The 7,582-nt window shown below is 36.6% G+C and overlaps 2 pseudogenes; one reads left to right on the top strand and one right to left on the bottom strand.

Annotated features, from left to right (window-relative positions):
- Positions 1 to 1,236: 1,236 nt before the first annotated feature.
- Positions 1,237 to 1,334, bottom strand: LOC112006889 (U2 spliceosomal RNA; annotated as a pseudogene).
- A 5,231-nt stretch (positions 1,335 to 6,565) lies between these two features.
- Positions 6,566 to 6,663, top strand: LOC136061954 (U2 spliceosomal RNA; annotated as a pseudogene).
- The last annotated feature ends 919 nt before the right edge of the window (positions 6,664 to 7,582 follow it).

Raw genomic sequence — 7,582 nt, 5'->3', positions numbered from 1 at the left:
ACACACACACACACTTTGTGCATGTTGCATTTGGCTATAGAGAACGATATGAGTATAACCTTAAAGCTAGACCACATTTCATCCATCCCACATTGTAGAGAAAGAGAAAGCCTTTCCCTTGAACCTAAAACACTCTCATCCTCCCTTGTCCATTTCTATCAACCTTGTCATCCTATTGAGAGAATTTTTATTTCCTTCATCTCCTTGGTACATAGCTGACCATTGTGAGATATGAGTGAAGTTATGCAAACTTAGGGTGTCATCTCAAATTCAATATCATTGGTGGTTCAAGGATAGTGTCTCCAAGAAGCTTGGTAGAGAAATGACTCCAAGTAGTTGGTTGCTAGCAGGAGCTTGGAGAGTTCAAGTACATTAGGGATATAGGCTTGGAAGGTTCATAGTGTCTATTGTATTGCAACTATTCATCTAGTGGAGATTTTTCTACGATGTGGTAGGAGGAGAGGTTTTTCCTCCCAAAGGCTCGGGTTTCCTCTTCCTAAACGCTTCCTTGTTTTTAACTCTGGTTTGCATTTTATTTTTTGCATTTCCATATTGCTATTTACTTATTTTAGTCTTTAGTTGCTTTGTGCTTGTTATATGGAATTTGGTTAATCACTTATATGTGACTAATTGTTAGTTTTAGATTAAAAGTTATAAAGCCGATAAAAATGATTTTTAGGTTCTAAACATGTGCTAGTGTAGACACTGTATTTTTTACCCCTTACAACTGGGGTCCCCATTCCTTAATGATGTTGAAATTCTAAGACTCAACGTTGGTTTAGGGTCCAATCAAATGTTAAATTGATTTGAGAAATGTTACAATGGAAGATATAACTTTTAATGACTAAATAAATCTATTTTTGGAAAAGTAAAGCCAAGGAAACCTTTGGCTTGCATGCGTAGGAATCAACTTGTGTGCGCGGCCATGATGCATGCGCATGCAGGCACAAACCTACGTGTGTATGTAGGGTTCTAGAAACTATGAAAGGCAAGTTTTCTACATTAAAAACTGAGGTTTGGAATGAATTTCACATTGTCTAAGAGTTGTTCCAAACCCCCATTTTCACAATATATTTAGCCATACATGGTACCTTTTCAAAACACATAGAAATCCTAAGCGAAAATGCTAAGATTCACTAGAAATAGTGAATCAAAGAGGGAGTTTTTCACAAAACATCCCCAAGTTAATTTTTTTTTTTTTTGATTGAGACCTTTTTTGGCTTTGATCTTTGAGTTTAAGATTACTAATCACTTTTTTATTTATTGTGAATAGATTTTAAAATGATAAGAACAGATACTACACTTAATCTTAGCCAAAAGGCTGTGAAATGTATGATTGTAAATAGATTTAACTGAGGGGAACAAACAAAAAGCAAGCATGAAGAGCTTCTGTTTTGAGGTATTAGTTCTAAGCTTTTTCTTTCATTTTCTTTAGTTTAATTCTATTTTTGTTTGTTTCTTTGCTTTATTTTTTGTGCTTACTGCGTTTTTTGGCTAGGGTTTCTGAGTAAACCTATGCACGCATGCATTCTGCATGCGTGCATAGGTCAAAGTATGCGTACGTATGCAATTGACCCATGTGCACAAGCCCTTGCATGTGCACACATATTGCTGCCCAAAAACCCTAATTCGGGTTTTGGCTTCGTTTTCTTTGCTTATTTCACATGTTATGCCTCTGTTTTGATTACTTTTTATAGATATTAGTCCCCATTTTATGTTTATTGTTTATTTGCCTTTCACATGTTTAAATTAGGTTATATGTAAGCCTATATGCAATGCTTTGAATGATAACATGGTTTGTTTGTTACCCATATTCTTGCCTTAATCTAATGTTTAGATGCTTCTGCCTTGGATGTGATGTGATGACATGACGCTAGATGAATGCTAGGTTGATATGAGATGTCATGTATGCTAGGCTTGGGTTATGATATGCCATGATAGATGAATGATTAGGTTTTAGGATAATTGATGCTATGATTGTATGCTTAGATGTATGTTAGTGTGTGTGTGAGTATAAATACAATATTTAATATGCTTTTAATAGGGCTAAGGCATAAGACACAATGAGTGGAAGCCAACCCTAGGGTTAGACAGTTTTGGGTGCCTAACACCTTCCCAAAACTATACATAAACTTTGAGCCCATACTATGGTAGTAAGATCAAAAGGTCCTTCCTTAAGAGGATGCTATATTCATGGTTCTTAGACCATTATAAAACTAGGTGGTGACTCCCCCCCATTGTGTCCATAGTGGCGACTTCACTGGGGATTATGAGTTAATTCCTATGTGTCCTATGTCTTAACCTTAATAAAGGCTTATTTAATACTTTTTTGCACACACATCACTTGTTCTATTGTCCCTTTTGCCTCGATTGGTGATGAGTGGGAAGATGGAAAGCTCTATATGGGCCCAAGTCTTTCAAAGTTCATCCCACCAACTCACGATCTGTTCCATTACCTATGATGGGCTATGAGTATGTTAAAGGTTTGTCACCAATCCATAAAGGTCCACTTAGGCCCTCGGTTGGAATCAAGGCCCACTTAGTTGTGAGTGACCTACTTATCTATCCTTGTAGCTCTAAGGAGCCTACCTACACTTAAAGAGATCGTAGATCCTATCAAAAGAAGGTACCTTTTTATATCTCTTGTTTGTTCAACCATATATCTTGTGTTCAACCATAATTCTAAAGGACAAATAAAAGATGTAAAAAAGGGAAGGATAACCCTAAAGTTATGGCATACCCTAAGACAATTAGGATAAAAGAAAGGAAGTTCTCTTATGTAAGAGACTTATCCCTAAGTACAAAGGTATATCTTAACTTGAAAGGTTCATAAGACCATAGCCTAATTGCTATCATAAGCCCAAATTAAAAGGCCTTTTTGAAAAAAAGGACTTTGGGCCTAAGATAACATGTATGCTATAGACTTAGCATCCAACATCCTACAAAGTCGATATGAATTTCCCTAAATCTTGGGCTTCTTTGTTGTATTCCTAGGCCCAAAATGATGAGAACTTCATGGACCTTTAGAAGAATGCTACAATATATTCTAGCTAAAAGGCTACTTCAAAAAAATGATGATATTGAAATGAAAGAGAAGAGCTCAAAGGTGATGAATACATTGTAAGTCCATGTTTGAGACAAAGGGTTGAGAATCTCTAAGTACATTCTAATGAAAGCCCATGGGAGTAAGAAGAAAGCATTATCGTAAATGGACCAAAGCCCTATGAAACAAGGGGTAAGGTTCATGAGAGGAAATTGAGTGATTTTGTAATTGGGCCTTCATTAAAATGGACTTGAAGACTTTCTAAGAACACTTAAAAGTCCAAAAGGAACCTTTTAAATGAGACATGGACTTTACGAAAATGTGACTTCTTTTCAGGCATTGTTGCACCACCAAAGTCAAAGAAACACGTCCCCACTCCAATTTGGGTTCGAGAAAAGCACAAGAGGCATTTGGTCAAGATTGAGGACACATATCAAGATGAAGAAAAGGAGGAAGTATCTCAAGAAACAATGGCTGCCCTAATTGATGACACAACGGCACAAAAGATCCTAAAGGCTTTGTCAAACATGGTGATACCCTTAAGAAAATGGGAGGACGTCTCTCTAAGCTAGAAGAGGCTAGGCTAAAAAAGGCCGCACATGTGGAGATTCCCGATGATGAAGATGGAAAAGATTGGGATGAAAGAGACAAGGCTGATTATGAAAGGAACAAACAATTTGAGAAGCTTACTGCGAAGATTGTGGCCATGAAAGAAAAGATGGAGGAAATGCAACTAGCATTTCACAAGGTATAAGGGATGGATGATTGTTTCTATAACATGGGGAATATAAGCTCCAAAACTCGCATTGCACTACCTCCAAAGTTCAAGATTTCTGATGTGAAAAAATTTGATGGGACTGGAGACCCAAAGCAACATGTTAGGAGGTATCTAAGCATTGCTAAAATGAAAGGATTGGATGAGAAACAAACTTTGCATACATCTCTTTTTTCACTCACCGGGGAGCGGGGGGGGGGGGGTGCATCAAGGTGGTACTATAGCTTGGACCCAAACAAGACTAAGGTTTGGAAGGAGCTAGTGGAGTTGTTTGTGGATCAATTCATCTTCAACACCATGATTGATGTGATTTTAAGGGATTTGGAGACCATTAAGCAAGGAGTGGGGGAGACATTTTTCGAGTATATGACTAGGTGGAAAGGAAAGTTATCAAGGATGGTCAATAGGCCAAATGAGAAAGATCAAATCAACATGATTATCAAGAATTTTCTTTCGAGATATAATAGTAGGCTCTTGTCATCACCTATTAGTTCTTTTTGAGAATTGTGTGATTGTGGAACTAGGATTGAAGATGCCATCAACAATGGGTAATTGGAGAAAGGTGAGAGCAAACCTCCAATCAAGAAGACATATGGAGGAGGAATAGCCATTTCTAAAGCATCCAATCCTATGAATGTAAGTGCCATCATACCTCAACAAACCTTAGCCTACCTAAGCTTCACAAAAAAAGGCCGCCTAGAATTTAAAAGAAGTCACATTTTCGTAAAGTCCATGTCTCATTTAAAAGGTTCCTTTTGGACTTTTAAGTGTTCTTAGAAAGTCTTCAAGTCCATTTTAATGAAGGCCCAATTACAAAATCACTCAATTTCCTCTCATGAACCTTACCCCTTGTTTCATAGGGCTTTGGTCCATTTACGATAATGCTTTCTTCTTACTCCCATGGGCTTTCATTAGAATGTACTTAGAGATTCTCAACCCTTTGTCTCAAACATGGACTTACAATGTATTCATCACCTTTGAGCTCTTCTCTTTCATTTCAATATCATCATTTTTTTGAAGTAGCCTTTTAGCTAGAATATATTGTAGCATTCTTCTAAAGGTCCATGAAGTTCTCATCATTTTGGGCCTAGGAATACAACAAAGAAGCCCAAGATTTAGGGAAATTCATATCGACTTTGTAGGATGTTGGATGCTAAGTCTATAGCATACATGTTATCTTAGGCCCAAAGTCCTTTTTTTCAAAAAGGCCTTTTAATTTGGGCTTATGATAGCAATTAGGCTATGGTCTTATGAACCTTTCAAGTTAAGATATACCTTTGTACTTAGGGATAAGTCTCTTACATAAGAGAACTTCCTTTCTTTTATCCTAATTGTCTTAGGGTATGCCATAACTTTAGGGTTATCCTTCCCTTTTTTACATCTTTTATTTGTCCTTTAGAATTATGGTTGAACACAAGATATATGGTTGAACAAACAAGAGATATAAAAAGGTACCTTCTTTTGATAGGATCTACGATCTCTTTAAGTGTAGGTAGGCTCCTTAGAGCTACAAGGATAGATAAGTAGGTCACTCACAACTAAGTGGGCCTTGATTCCAACCGAGGGCCTAAGTGGACCTTTATGGATTGGTGACAAACCTTTAACATACTCATAGCCCATCATAGGTAATGGAACAGATCATGAGTTGGTGGGATGAACTTTGAAAGACTTGGGCCCGTATAGAGCCTTCCATCTTCCCACTCATCACCAATCGAGGCAAAAGGGACAATAGAACAAGTGATGTGTGTGCAAAAAAGTATTAAATAAGCCTTTATTAAGGTTAAGACATAGGACACATAGGAATTAACTCATAATCCCCAGTGAAGTCGCCACTATGGACACAATGGGGGGGAGTCACCACCTAGTTTTATAATGGTCTAAGAACCATGAATATAGCATCCTCTTAAGGAAGGACCTTTTGATCTTACTACCATAGTATGGGCTCAAAGTTTATGTATAGTTTTGGGAAGGTGTTAGGCACCTAAAACTGTCTAACCCTAGGATTGGCTTCCACTCATTGTGTCTTATGCCTTAGCCCTATTAAAAGCATATTAAATATTGTATTTATACTCACACACACACTAACATACATCTAAGCATACAATCATAGCATCAATTATCCTAAAACCTAATCATTCATCTATCATGGCATATCATAACCCAAGCCTAGCATACATGACATCTCATATCAACCTAGCATTCATCTAGCGTCATGTCATCACATCACATCCAAGGCAGAAGCATCTAAACATTAGATTAAGGCAAGAATATGGGTAACAAACAAACCATGTTATCATTCAAAGCATTGCATATAGGCTTACATATAACCTAATTTAAACATGTGAAAGGCAAATAAACAATAAACATAAAATGGGGACTAATATCTATAAAAAGTAATCAAAACAGAGGCATAACATGTGAAATAAGCAAAGAAAACGAAGCCAAAACCCGAATTAGGGTTTTTGGGCAGCAATATGTGTGCACATGCAAGGGCTTGTGCACATGGGTCAATTGCATACGTACGCATACTTTGACCTATGCACGCATGCAGAATGCATGCGTGCATAGGTTTACTCAGAAACCCTAGCCAAAAAACGCAGTAAGCACAAAAAATAAAGCAAAGAAACAAACAAAAATAGAATTAAACTAAAGAAAATGAAAGAAAAAGCTTAGAACTAATACCTCAAAACAGAAGCTCTTCATGCTTGCTTTTTGTTTGTTCCCCTCAGTTAAATCTATTTACAATCATACATTTCACAGCCTTTTGGCTAAGATTAAGTGTAGTATCTGTTCTTATCATTTTAAAATCTATTCACAATAAATAAAAAAGTGATTAGTAATCTTAAACTCAAAGATCAAAGCCAAAAAAGGTCTCAATCAAAAAAAAAAAAAATTTAACTTGGGGATGTTTTGTGAAAAACTCCCTCTTTGATTCACTATTTCTAGTGAATCTTAGCATTTTCGCTTAGGATTTCTATGTGTTTTGAAAAGGTACCATGTATGGTTAAATATATTGTGAAAATGGGGGTTTGGAACAACTCTTAGACAATGTGAAATTCATTCCAAACCTCAGTTTTTAATGTAGAAAACTTGCCTTTCATAGTTTCTAGAACCCTACATACACACGTAGGTTTGTGCCTGCATGCGCATGCATCATGGCCGCGCACACAAGTTGATTCCTACGCATGCAAGCCAAAGGTTTCCTTGGCTTTACTTTTCCAAAAATAGATTTATTTAGTCATTAAAAGTTATATCTTCCATTGTAACATTTCTCAAATCAATTTAACATTTGATTGGACCCTAAACCAACGTTGAGTCTTAGAATTTCAACATCATTAAGGAATGGGGACCCCAGTTGTAAGGGGTAAAAAATACAGTGTCTACACTAGCACATGTTTAGAACCTAAAAATCATTTTTATCGGCTTTATAACTTTTAATCTAAAACTAACAATTAGTCACATATAAGTGATTAACCAAATTCCATATAACAAGCACAAAGCAACTAAAGACTAAAATAAGTAAATAGCAATATGGAAATGCAAAAAATAAAATGCAAACTAGAGTTAAAAACAAGGAAGCGTTTAGGAAGAGGAAACCCGAGCCTTTGGGAGGAAAAACCTCTCCTCCTACCACATCGTAGAAAAATCTCCACTAGATGAATAGTTGCAATACAATAGACACTATGAACCTTCCAAGCCTATATCCCTAATGTACTTGAACTCTCCAAGCTCCTGCTAGCAACCAACTACTTGGAGTCATTTCT

The sequence above is a fragment of the Quercus suber genome, unplaced genomic scaffold (assembly GCF_002906115.3).
Source record: "Quercus suber isolate HL8 unplaced genomic scaffold, Cork oak 2.0 scaffold_17, whole genome shotgun sequence".
Lineage (NCBI taxonomy): Eukaryota > Viridiplantae > Streptophyta > Magnoliopsida > Fagales > Fagaceae > Quercus > Quercus suber.
Note: the sequence above shows the minus strand (reverse complement) of the source record. Positions and strands in the feature narration are given on the sequence as shown.